A 12,413-nucleotide genomic window follows, 5' to 3' on the forward strand; every position below is an offset into this window, starting at 1 on the left:
CATGCCAACAGGTGCACTCACAGTGACTTGTGCCCTTTTTCCACTGGAGCATCTGAGTCTTGCCAGCACAGGGCCAACATGGCTCTTATGGTTTTCCACAGGAATTTTACGGAGCCAGAACCTAGCCATTTTACGCTGGCCTAACCAGACATCATCGGAGCCTGTGACCAATTGAGAGCCCTTTGAGATTCAATATTTTGTCATTATTAAACCATCTGATAGTCAGATGAGATTACATATTCCTGTCCTTTGAGTGTAGGACATCACTGAGATACAGTGCTGGGTTTATTTGGGTTAAATTAGTTTTGTTTGCATGGCACTTGGACATTTTTAATAGATAAACTCATTGAGTGGCCACAGTTAAAATAACGTTAGGATGCTGGACATCAAAGATGATTGGTAGGTCACATGTGGTGGGGTAAAGTGGGGGTATGCCCTCATCTTCCAAGACGTCTGGTCAGCATGGAAGAGTAGACCAAATACCACCAAGAACTTCCTCCAGTGGAGGTCCTACCACCAGCGGTGTTGTGAGCAAGCAGTTGCTGAGCTGCACCTTCACCTTTTTAGTGAGAAACAAGGGCAATGTACCACGTGGTGACTTAGACCGCTGTGCAATTTGTTTTGTTAGCACGTGCCAATCCAGGCGTTCATTCCTAACATTACACTGGAAACGATTATCGGTTCCTGACTATTGGAGCCAGGTAATCAATTCTGAAAAGCCTCATCGGTTAATAACTCTAGTGTTTAGTGATGGTCTATATGTAAGGGAGCGTTCGGATTTATTGTCTCTACATTTGTAATTATTTTATCCCTCTTAGTGCACTTTGAGATACATTTTTCCCAACAGCCATTTCCACTTCCTGCCTCACACAGAATATCATGCCTGAGTTGCAATGATGATACTTGTGGCTGGTTTCGCTAAACTCTTCTGAGAGGAAATGATGCCCTTGTGTTCCACTTGGCTGGCTGAGCAACTTACAAAGACGCACTGACACTGTACAGGTACTGTATGGTGGTGCTAGTTTATGACCACCTTGCTTCTTGTCTGTGGTGATATAACGTGTGGTGGTGGTGGTGGTGCGCTTTGTGGTTGCGTTGTGCAGGTTCACTAGGCGCTGTGAGAGAGGTGTTGTACGGACAGCGTCTATTCAGGACCACGAGCACCATGCCAACAGGTGCACTCACAGTGACTTTTGTGCCCTTTTTCCACTGGAACATCTGAGTCATGCCAGCACAGGGCCAACATGGCTCTGTTGGTTTGCCACAGGAATTTTATGGAGCCAGAACCTAGCCATTCTACGCTGGCCTTACCCAGGCATCATCGTAGCCTGTGACCAATTGAGAGCCCTTTGAGATTCAATATTTTGTCATTTTTAAACCATCTGATAGCCAGATGAGATTACTTCTTCCTGTCCTTTGAGTGTAGGACACCACTGAGATACAGTGCAGGGTTTATTTGAGTTGTTAAATTAGTTTTGTTTGCATGGCACTTGGACATTTTTAACTGACAAACTCATTGAGTGGCCACAGTGAAAAAAACGTTAGGATGCTGGACATCAAAGATGATTGGTAGGTCACGTGTGGTGGGGTAAAGTGTGGGTACTCCCTCATCTTACAAGAAGTCTGCTAATCATGGAAGTGTCGACCAAATACCCCCAAGAACTTCCTCCAGCGGAGTTTCTACCAGCAGCGGTGTCTTGAGCAAGCAGTTACTGAGCTGCACCTTCACCTTTTGACTGAGAAACGAGGGCAATGTACCACGTGGTGACTTAGACCGCTGTGAAAATTGTATTTGTTCGCACGTGCCAATCCAGGCGTTCATTCTTAACATTACGCTGGAAACATTTACTGATTCCTGACTATTAGAGCCAGGTAATCAATTCTGAAAAGCCTCATCGGTTAATAACTCTAGTGTTTAGTGATGGTCTATATGTGAGGGAGCGTTCGGATTTATTGTCTCTACATTTGTAATTATTTTAGCCCTCTTAGTGCACTTTGAGGTTCACTTTTCCCAACAGCAATTTCTACTTCCTGTCTCTCACAGAATATCACTCCTGAGTTGCAATGATGATGCTTGTGGCTGGTTTCGCTAAACTCTTCTGAGAGGAAATGATGCCCTTGTGTTCCACTTGGCTGGCTGAGCAGCTCACAGACCCCAATTCACACTGTCCTGGCAGAGCATGGCGATGCTTGTTCATAACCTCGTCGCTTGTCTGTGGTTCTTTAACAAGTGGTGTGCTTTGTGGTTGCGATTTGCAGGTTCACTAGGCGCTGTGAGAGAGGTGTTGTACGGACAGCGTCTATTCAGGACCACGAGCACCATGCCAACAGGTGCACTCACAGTGACTTTTGTGCCCTTTTTCCACTGGAACATCTGAGTCATGCCAGCACAGGGCCAACATGGCTCTGTTGGTTTGCCACAGGAATTTTATGGAGCCAGAACCTAGCCATTCTACGCTGGCCTTACCCAGGCATCATCGTAACCTGTGACCAATTGAGAGCCGTTTGAGATTCAATATTTTGTCATTTTTAAACCATCTGATAGCCAGATGAGATTACTTCTTCCTGTCCTTTGAGTGTAGGACACCACTGAGATACAGTGCAGGGTTTATTTGGGTTGTTAAATTAGTTTTGTTTGCATGGCACTTGGACATTTTTAACTGACAAACTCATTGAGTGGCCACAGTGAAAAAAACGTTAGGATGCTGGACATCAAAGATGATTGGTAGGTCACGTGTGGTGGGGTAAGGTGTGGGTACTCCCTCATTTTCCAAGAAGTCTGCTAATCATGGAAGTGTCGACCAAATACCCCCAAGAACTTCCTCCAGCGGAGTTTCTACCAGCAGTGGTGTCGTGAGCAAGCAGTTACTGAGCTGCACCTTCACCTTTTGACTGAGAAACGAGGGCAATGTACCACGTGGTGACTTAGACCGCTGTGAAAATTTTATTTGTTCGCACGTGCCAATCCAGGCGTTCATTCTTAACATTACACTGGAAACATTTACTGATTCCTGACTATTAGATCCAGGTAATCAATTCTAAAAAGCCTCATCGGTTAATAACTCTAGTGTTGAGTAATGTTCTCTATGTAAGGGAGCTTTGGAATTGTCTCTACATTTGTAATTATTTTAGCCCTCTTAGTGCACTTTGAGGTTCACTTTTCCCAACAGCAATTTCCACTTCCTGTCTCTCACAGAATATCACTCCTGAGTTGCAATGATGATGCTTGTGGCTGGTTTCGCTAAACTCTTCTGAGAGGAAATGATGCCCTTGTGTTCCACTTGGCTGGCTGCGCAGCTCACAGACCCCAATTCACACTGTCCTGGCAGAGCATGGCGATGCTTGTTCATAACCTCGTCGCTTGTCAGTGGTTCTATAACAAGTGGTGGTGGTGGTGTGCTTCGTGGTTGCGATTTGCAGGTTCACTAGGCGCTGTGAGGAGGTGTTGTACGGACAGCGTCAAATCAGGCCATGACCACGAGCACCATGCTAACAGGTGCACTCACAGTGACTTGTACCCCTTTTACACTGGAGCATCTGACCCGTGCCAGCACAGGGCCAAAATAGCTGGTGGATTTCCACCGGCATGTTACCAAGTCAGAACAGTGCCATGCTACGATCGCCTCACCAGACATTCCTGGGCTGTGCATCAGTTTAGCTCCAGAGATCTGCACAACGTTTTTCCACAAATTTAAAGACTCCATCTCGCACCACGAGTGACGACTCCGTATTCTCGCTAAGGGTTCCCATTTTGTGCGTTGAATCCAGCTTTGTGAGGTTCGATTGTCTTCTGAAGAAGAGAGATAATTTCTGTAGGCCTTGGCCAATCCGGCGTGGCTGGGTTGGGACCAAGGGAACCATGTTGCTGTGCCCTTTGCACCCTCCCAGTGTGCGTGCGTGGCATCTGGCACTTGTTATCTTTCACTTGATGAACAACATGGGCTGTTACTCTGAAGCAATCGACGTTTGGATGACTTGCGTTTAACCTCTCCAGCATTCTGATTAGCTTCCAGCCGCACATTAGAACTCGAGCTTTTGGGGTTACGGCAGTTGCTCTAATTGCATGAGTCGTAATTATGTAAAAGTATTTTGAAAGGGCGCTTGGGACGATGCCAGCACCAGGATTGGAAGGGGTGGCAGTGCGAGCGTCGAGCGTATGGCACGACATGGTGTGAACGTGGTGCAATCCACAGCAGTTGCTGATTTTCTCGTCGTGCTAAGCGATGTATCGGTCCAAAATGCCACGTTCCTGTAAGGTGTGCATCGTGAAAGTACGTTGGCGCACACCAGCTCATGTTGTAACGATAACGAGTACAAGGGAACGAGCATACAAAAGAAACCTCACCACTTGTTAACTAACACTGCCTGATAAGACTTTACAGACATTGTCTCCTTTTATAAAGCAGGAGAGAGAGAGATAGATTGCAGTTTTGGAGATCAAACTACACACTGGGGCTGTGAGAAAACCTGAACATTTTTATATAAAGTTGCCCAATTGTACATCAGTAGATGGTGAATATCAAATAAACTAATCGAAAGACAAAATTAATCAAGGAATCTCTTTTAAATAAAAAGTATGACCTCACCCAGGAAATATGGCAATTACCGTCATAGGCACTGCCTCACCTGCACACGGCGGTGTGTGAGCTGACCCCCACACCCCGGGGTCAACGTGACCACAGCCCACTGGATGTGGTCGGTGACAGGCCACGTCCTCCTCGCACTCCGTCCGCAAGTGGCCCGTGACCAGACTCGACAGTGGGCCCTCCCTCCTCCTCCCCGATGCCGATGAAGCGGCTGTCGCCTAACTCGGCAAGACGAGCGAATGATAGTAAAATAAAACATCTTCATCAAATCCGTAGATTTGGATCCTGGAATAATAGGGCAGTGAGGCAGAGCCTCTGTCACCTGTCGTGTTTCCTGGGAGAGGTCGTAGCTCAGAAGATTGTAACCTGACGATAGAATGGTTTTACATGTGTCGGTGTTGACTGTAACATTGTGTTTACTTTACTTAATTTACAATAATTCATTTACAATAATAATTTGTATACCAGCTTTGGGCTGGTATACAAATTCGGAGACCTCAGTCAAAATTACAAAGTCATTCTAAGGCATATGGAGTACTATTTTGTAGGTATTTGTCTCGTTAAAAAAATATATGGCTCGTCATAACTGACACGTAAGTGTGACACATACACGAATCTGAACCCTCACTATCCATCTCAGTGTGGATGAACAAGTTATTTCATGTTAGCATAACACCATGGTATATCATGAGCACAGAAGTGTACAATTTATTACGATGAGAACTACACTGCTATTTGGATGACTTACTGTGCCCAAAACAGAAGCCCGCTTGTTTCAGAAGTTCGCAGTTGGAATTCAGCAGACCGCCCTGGTTATTACCGCGGCGCATACTAACTGTAAAAAATGCTCCGTGCCATCTGCTTCACGCACAGTGGACAAAGATTCCTGGGACATAATTTAAAACGAGGCAATTTTCCGGCATTACGGGTCAATGTTTTCCCATTTGACAAATTACACCACAAATGACTCAAGTGGGATTATACGGAGCAATCGGCGCCCCCCTACTGGCAGACTGATGGTCCCTTACAGAGTGTTACAAATCTAAATGCAAAAGATGATTGACTGTACGTATACCCACATCTTTAAAGAGTTTGAAATGTATGTTTGATGTTGTGGAGCTGCAGCTGTTTGACATTCTCTTTGAGCGTTGGTGATATGTTTCTGGATTAGTGCTAATAAATATTCCATGCGCTGGGAACAAGTGCCCATTTCTCTGGTAGTTTATTGTGTTGTAAGTTTTGTAAACGTGTTATCGTTCGTGTACCGAAGCACAGCTTAACACATTTAACTGACTGTATCTATTGTAATCGTGAAATTATTTCTCGATTAAAATCGTGTTATGTCCATGTGTTCAATCCAGTCGTAAAATAATTGATTAATTATGTATCTTTCATGGAAATGATATGCAACTGTTTCCCTGGAAAACCAATGGCATTGGAAGAACAGAATGGAACAGTCTGAAGCATCCTCCCTGGGGCCATCTGAGCTACTCGCTGTTCCAGGATTGAGAACTCGCGAACGACGGCATAGGAATGATTATACCCAGCACCACACTCCTATCCCTGTGTGGGCCCCCCTTGCTTGAAAAACAGTCTCCCATACAGAATAAGTGGTGAATCTGTCCAAATAGCTGCTTCAAGACCTGCCCCACCAATTTGACAGAATTAGGTGTCACTTGAAATTATATCATCTGGAGTTTAAGTACGCTAGCTGGGATTAATGGGTTTTCCCCTTACCAGGCCTGACGCTGCTTATCCGATGTTCTGTTTACAATATCCTGATGCGTGATACGATACACATTTCTAAATCCTGTAACATATGGAAGTGTTTGTCGGAGTGCAGAAGCCACCAACACGTGTTCCTGCCTTTGACACTCATTGATTATAAGTCAAATATATATAGTAATGCTATACGTAATAAGTATTTGTACACTCGCAAGTCAGACGTGCTGTGTGTGTGTTTTTAAGCAAATCTAGACTTAACGCTTTCGTGACTGCAGGAATTCATATTCTTTGGTTCTTTCGGTAAAGTCAAGTATCTACATAACTTTACCGAAAGACCCCAATCATGTTTTTAAGCAGTTACGAAGCAAAGGCCCAAAACGTCGAGTGGCCAACAACAAACAGCGCTAAGTGCTAAAACATTTTGTGAAATGAGAGCTTGGGGAAAATAGACTGATGAGGAGGAAAGACGCAGAGAGAAGTGGTATGACCTGCAGTGGGGCGAGTGAATGTGTTGTGACCTGCAGTATCGCAGTAAATATGCAACATTGGCATGTGGTTGGAACCGTTGAATCAATGTCCCAACATCACCCCAACGTATCGTATTTCCTGGGATGGTTGAACACGAACCTCCGATTAGCACGATACAGTGCGAAATAAGTTCAACGTACATATGTAATGTGAGGATATATCCGGGTTGCTGACGGATCACAACTCGTTACGATGATTGGCTCTGCCGGTCCTGGCCCATAGCCAATGGGGGGAAGTGTAGGGGCGTGGCCCTGACGTAATGGGAAGGTGACATCTGTAAGTAGAGGATTGGTTCTGCTGGCTTTAGCCACAGCCAATGGGGGGATGAGTCAGGGGCGTGGTCCCGGGAGCGTACGATGGAGTCTAGAAGATTCCATAGAGGTTAACCAGGATTGGTGGAAAGGTACCACGTGACCCGGGTATTAAATAGGGGTGGAGACGAACAACACGTGGTCAGATCTGGAACGTACGGAGGGTGAAGCCACACTGGAGCGGGGTCCAGGCTGCCACGTGGCCGCGCGTGTCTCTCTATCCCTCTCACGCTGTCTGTCAGCAGCGTGAAGGAGTAAGATAGGAGTGTTGTGAACGAAAGACAAAGACCGGATTCCAGAAGTCGCTTCCACGACCTTTATTACATTGGTGACAGAAGTGCTTCTTGAGACCGTTTGGACAATTATTAGAAAATGCCCAAGCACCTCAAGAAAAGAAACCCACCGAATCTTCCGTCGGATGAAGATGTCAAAGCGGACGAGGACGAGCTGCTGGGAGCCACGGGTCCTCTACCGCTGTCTGCCGCTCTCCCCGACGCCGCGCATCGACGACAGGCCGGCGAGGCGACGTCTCCGGCTGCGGACGAGGGGTGGCGTTGGGTGGCGGAGCCGATAGAGTCGCTCCGTGCGATCCTGCTAAATCTTGCAACAGCGGTCGCGTCATCAGCGGCCCTCGGTCGGCCGCGTGGAACTCACCCAAGGGCAGATGACCAAGATCTTCAGCGGGAAACGCCGTCCGCCATTACTCCTGCCGCGGAGGGGGAGGCCTCCATCTTGGGCGGGGCTGCTGCCACGGGGCCGCCGGACGCCATCTTGAGCTGGGCTGCTGCCACGCGGCCGCTGGACGCCATCTTGATGGAGCCGCGTGCTGCGCGGGGAGCAGGATCTGACACGCCCGAGGCCTCGTATATTTACCGCGGCCATCGCCTTCCTCAAATTCAAGAATTTGTCGCCGGGGGCGACTAGAGCGCGTTCACGTGGCGGTTCGAGTCAGCCTTTCGGTCGGTGCGATGGACTGAGGCAGAAGCGCTGGAGGCTCTGCCCACGCTATTGGACGACATCTCCTTGGCAGTCTTCCGCTCCATCCCGGCGAGTAAGAAAAAGACGCTGCGTGACGCTTTCGCGGAAATAGCGGAGTTCTACGAGCCGCCAACGGCGGCTACCAGAAAATTCATGCAGCGGCGCCGAGGAGCGGATGAATCGCCCTTGGCCTACCAAGGGGCGCTGTTGGCGCTTGCCATGGCCGCCTACCCCGATTCGTCAGCCGACTCCTGGATCCTCTCATCCTTTCTCACGATATTTATTACACATACAACGCAGTGTGGAATAGAGGAAACAGGCAGTGTCTGGGGATACCGTGTCCTCAACACGGCCGGGGAAATCGACAAGCGAAGTTCACGGCAAGAGGAAGCATGTTAGGTGGAGTAGCGATAAACGTCACGGTGGCGAAATGTTAACTGCCTCACCTGGTACGCAGAAGGACCGTGGGTTCGATCCCGACCCTTGACGCCTGTTGTATATTTGGAGTTTGCATGTTCTCCCCGTGGTGGCGTGGATTTGTCTCCGGGTCCTCCCGGTTTTCCCCTCCACATTTAGAAACATGCAGTTTACAGTATTTGGCTGCTATCAATATCCACATGATAAGCCACTTCGTTGAGCTATCATTTGTGGCCAGGTCGCTTCTAAAAAAATACCTATGATAGCTCAGTGGGCCTTACCTTTTAGAACGGGTTTAGATAAGAAAGAGTGGGTGTGCCAAGTGCTGTGGGACTACCACCACCACGAGGAGTAATTGTGAACGCTACGTATGTGTTTGTACGTTGAACTGCTTTCGCAGCGTACATAGCCAACGTGAGCAGAGGCTGTACAGCTCTGAATGAGCGCCGAGCTACCTGAGTTGCAATAATGTGTTTTGTATAATTAATGACGGTTAAAACCTTAAAACGGGGATATCTCGAGTGACATCGACAAAGTCGTGATGTTGGGCAGAGTACAAAGTGCAAGGGGTCAAATTGCGCAAAAAAATCTTCAAGATAACACTTTAGTGAAATAAGAAAAAAAACTCGTGACGGGCACACGGCGAGGTCGCTACGCGGGGGGTGTGTCGTGGGCAGTCGCCTTCTGCTCCATTCAGAACAAGTGATGCGAAAGAAGCAGTGGATTAGAGCACACGACAAATATACATCGTCCGTTATCTATTGCCTCGTGAATGACAGTGAGAGCCCGACATGACACAGGCCTCGGGGAATGCGATTACAGCACCGGCCGCGTTATGATTACAGCCAACGACCCGTGTGATGACGGTGGGACTTGCATGTGTGTGTCTCTGTGTGGGGAGCGGTGGCGCAGTGGTTAGTACTACGCTGTGATACGAACCTGGCGACCAGAGTTCTATTCCCGCTCACGGCCAACACCAGTGACAATTATCTGAACCGGTCATGGGCCTCCCCTAGGTCTACTCAGCCTCTAAATTAGGAATTGGTGCGGTGTGTAAACATCGCCACTGGGGAGATAAAGGCGGCCGGCCGTGGTGTTGGCCACTCACCCCCTCGTGTGCCGTGCAGGCCTTCATAGGTGCTCGCTAACAGCACTTGTTCTAACAGTCTATTCAGGCTATATGGGGGATCTTTGTCCTTTGTCTTGTGGAATATCTTCGCCGGTGAGAAACATCCAGGCTGGCCTGCCTACGATTCATTCTGGGTTTAACCAAGCTGGATTGTGTGAGGAGCTCACAAATCCTTGAAGGATCTGGACACAGGCCCATCGGTGAGCTCCGGCAGGCAAGGCTGCGTTGGCTGGGTCATGTAGCCCGCATGCCCAGCCACTGCATGCCTAAACAGCTTTTGTTCAGCCGGATCGAGAGGGCTTAACTGGCGCGGCACGGGCTGGATAAGAGATGGAGTGATGTGGTACAGGAGGATGTGGAGCTGAGCGGACCTGCCGATGACTGCTACCAGCGGTGTCAAAATTGGCCTCTGTGGAGGAGGCTCGTGAAGGACGCTGCTGCTACTGGGCAGAGGGAGGGCGGAGGAGCGACGCTCACAACAACGAGCGGAGCGCCGGGTGGCTAAAACATCAAATTGGCAGTAGGGGACACAGGTGGTGCATCGGCCACTCATCTCAGTCGACCCGTCGCACCCGCTGGGTCTGCCCCGTGACCTGCCAGCGGGCGTTCGACACTTCACGTGGCCTCAACGTGCACATAGTCTGGCACAAGCCTCGTGGTGACGTCACCACCACTTAGTGGTGAATGGCGGTTGTTGTATCTCAGTGTGTGAGTGTGTCTCGGTGTGTGATTCTGTCTCAGTATCTCTGTGTGTGAGTGTGTCTCCGTGTGTGTCACCGTGTGTGAGTGAGTGTGTGATTGTCTCCGTGTGTGAGTGTGTCTCCGTGTCTGAGTGTGTGATTGTCTCCATGTGTGAGTGTGTCTCCGCGTGTGTATCCGTGTGAGTGTCTCCGTGCGTCTCCGTGTGTGATTGTGTCTCCGTGTGTGTCACCGTGTGTGAGTGAGTGTGTGATTGTCTCCGTGTGTGAGTGTGTCTCCGTGTCTGAGTGTGTGATTGTCTCCATGTGTGAGTGTGTCTCCGCGTGTGTCTCCGTGTGTGAGTGTGTCTCCGTGTGTCTCCGTGTGTGATTGTGTCTCCGTGTGTGAGTGTGTCTCCGTGTCTGAGTGTGTGATTGTCTCCATGTGTGAGTGTGTCTCCGTGTGTGTCTCCGCGTGTGTCTCCGCGTGTGTCTCCGTGTGTGAGTGTGTCTCCGTGTGTGAGTGTCTCCGTGTGTCTCCTTGTGTGAGTGTGTCTCCGTGTGTGAGTGTGTCTCCAGTGGCTATTTGTACCACTGCCCCATGGTCACACCGATGTCATTGCCTCATCGCATCGTTACGCTCACGGTCTCAAACATTTAACGCTGTTGGGGCGCTCCGTCTTGGCAAAATGCAGCCACTACAGCTCTCACGGTGGTTGTCAAGAGGACCCAAATACGAAGCTTTGGCACACACTGCCCCCACGCTCGTTACGCGACTGGAAGGCACGGGACTGACTTGAATGGTGGGACCCAGCCACGCATCACTGTCCCATTCGGTGCGTGCTGTCCGGCAGCAGCAAGCCGTGTGCGGCTACTGACCGATGACTTCCCAGTGCACGCCACTCCGGAATCCATCGTGAAGCGCATTCGTCCTGCTGGAGCCCGAATTCACTACCGTTCATCCATCCTGATGGAGGTTCATAACGCAGCGGCTGAGGCTGCTTAGTCGAAGCCTAAGAGAAGATTCGAATGAGGGAGTTTACCCGTTGCCTTTTAATTTAGTTTTAAAAAATGAAAGTATTTTGTGTAAAGAAATTCAAATATGGCTAATTCCACCACTGAAGTGGGCAGAGGAACTCTATGCATAGCCTCTGTGAATGTTACAAATCAATACAAAGGCAATACGCACCTTTTACATATCCCAGATACATCCAATACATACCCCGAAACGTAAACATGTATATTTTACCCGTCCCATTGGCCACACAATACCTTATAGAAGTGCAGCATCTTAGCAGCATTAGTTCTCCACAAACCACATTTATAGTCTGCCAGCATATCATCAGCAGTCAGCCTCTCGCTTAAACAAATGCCGGGGGACCGCCAGATGTCTCAAGGCAATGACTGCCCCCTCTGGTAGATGTGCGTCCGAGTTTGAAGCTAAACTACACGACAGATTTAAACGTATTGTTTGATGCTGCTGCTGCATTGAGAGTGATGGTGAACAAGCATATATCATAATTTGGAGCTTTCGTGACTGCAGGAATTACTCTTTGGTTCTTTCGGTAAAGTCACGTATAAAGATAAAATAATAAATTAAATAGCATACGACGTTTCGATTGCAACACAAGCAATCATCATCAGGTATAAATGAAATAGCAACAAAAATCTAACCAGAAAACTATAGACAGACATATAAGCAGACAGATATCACCAAGATACATAGAGAGAGAGCAACACATAGTCACAGAGAGAGAGAACATCTCTGTGACGAGGCCTTAAATAGAGAGAGGGGGCGGGGGCGGAGAGAGGGAGGGGGTTAGAGACAAAATAAGCATGTCAATGGGTAGGAAGACGGGTGGTAAAGTACGCAAGCTTCAAAATTAGGAGAACGAGAGATAGACACATTAAATTAAATAACCTAGCAAAATATCGAAATGTAATGCAACAAAGAGAGTTGGTCAACACACAATTAACGCATAGCCTGGTCGATTACGTATTTCAAAGATTGCTAAGTTAGAATGTAAGTGTTTTTTGTTTTTCTCTCTCTGTCTGTGTATTT

The 12,413-nt window shown here is 48.3% G+C and overlaps 2 pseudogenes; both read left to right on the forward strand.

Annotated features, from left to right (window-relative positions):
- Window positions 1–888: 888 nt before the first annotated feature.
- Window positions 889–974, forward strand: LOC144934020 (small nucleolar RNA SNORD53/SNORD92; annotated as a pseudogene).
- A 1,085-nt stretch (window positions 975–2,059) lies between these two features.
- Window positions 2,060–2,145, forward strand: LOC144934032 (small nucleolar RNA SNORD53/SNORD92; annotated as a pseudogene).
- Window positions 2,146–12,413: the final 10,268 nt, after the last annotated feature.

This window comes from Lampetra fluviatilis, chromosome 8 (assembly GCF_964198595.1).
Source record: "Lampetra fluviatilis chromosome 8, kcLamFluv1.1, whole genome shotgun sequence".
NCBI classification, from domain to species: domain Eukaryota; kingdom Metazoa; phylum Chordata; class Hyperoartia; order Petromyzontiformes; family Petromyzontidae; genus Lampetra; species Lampetra fluviatilis.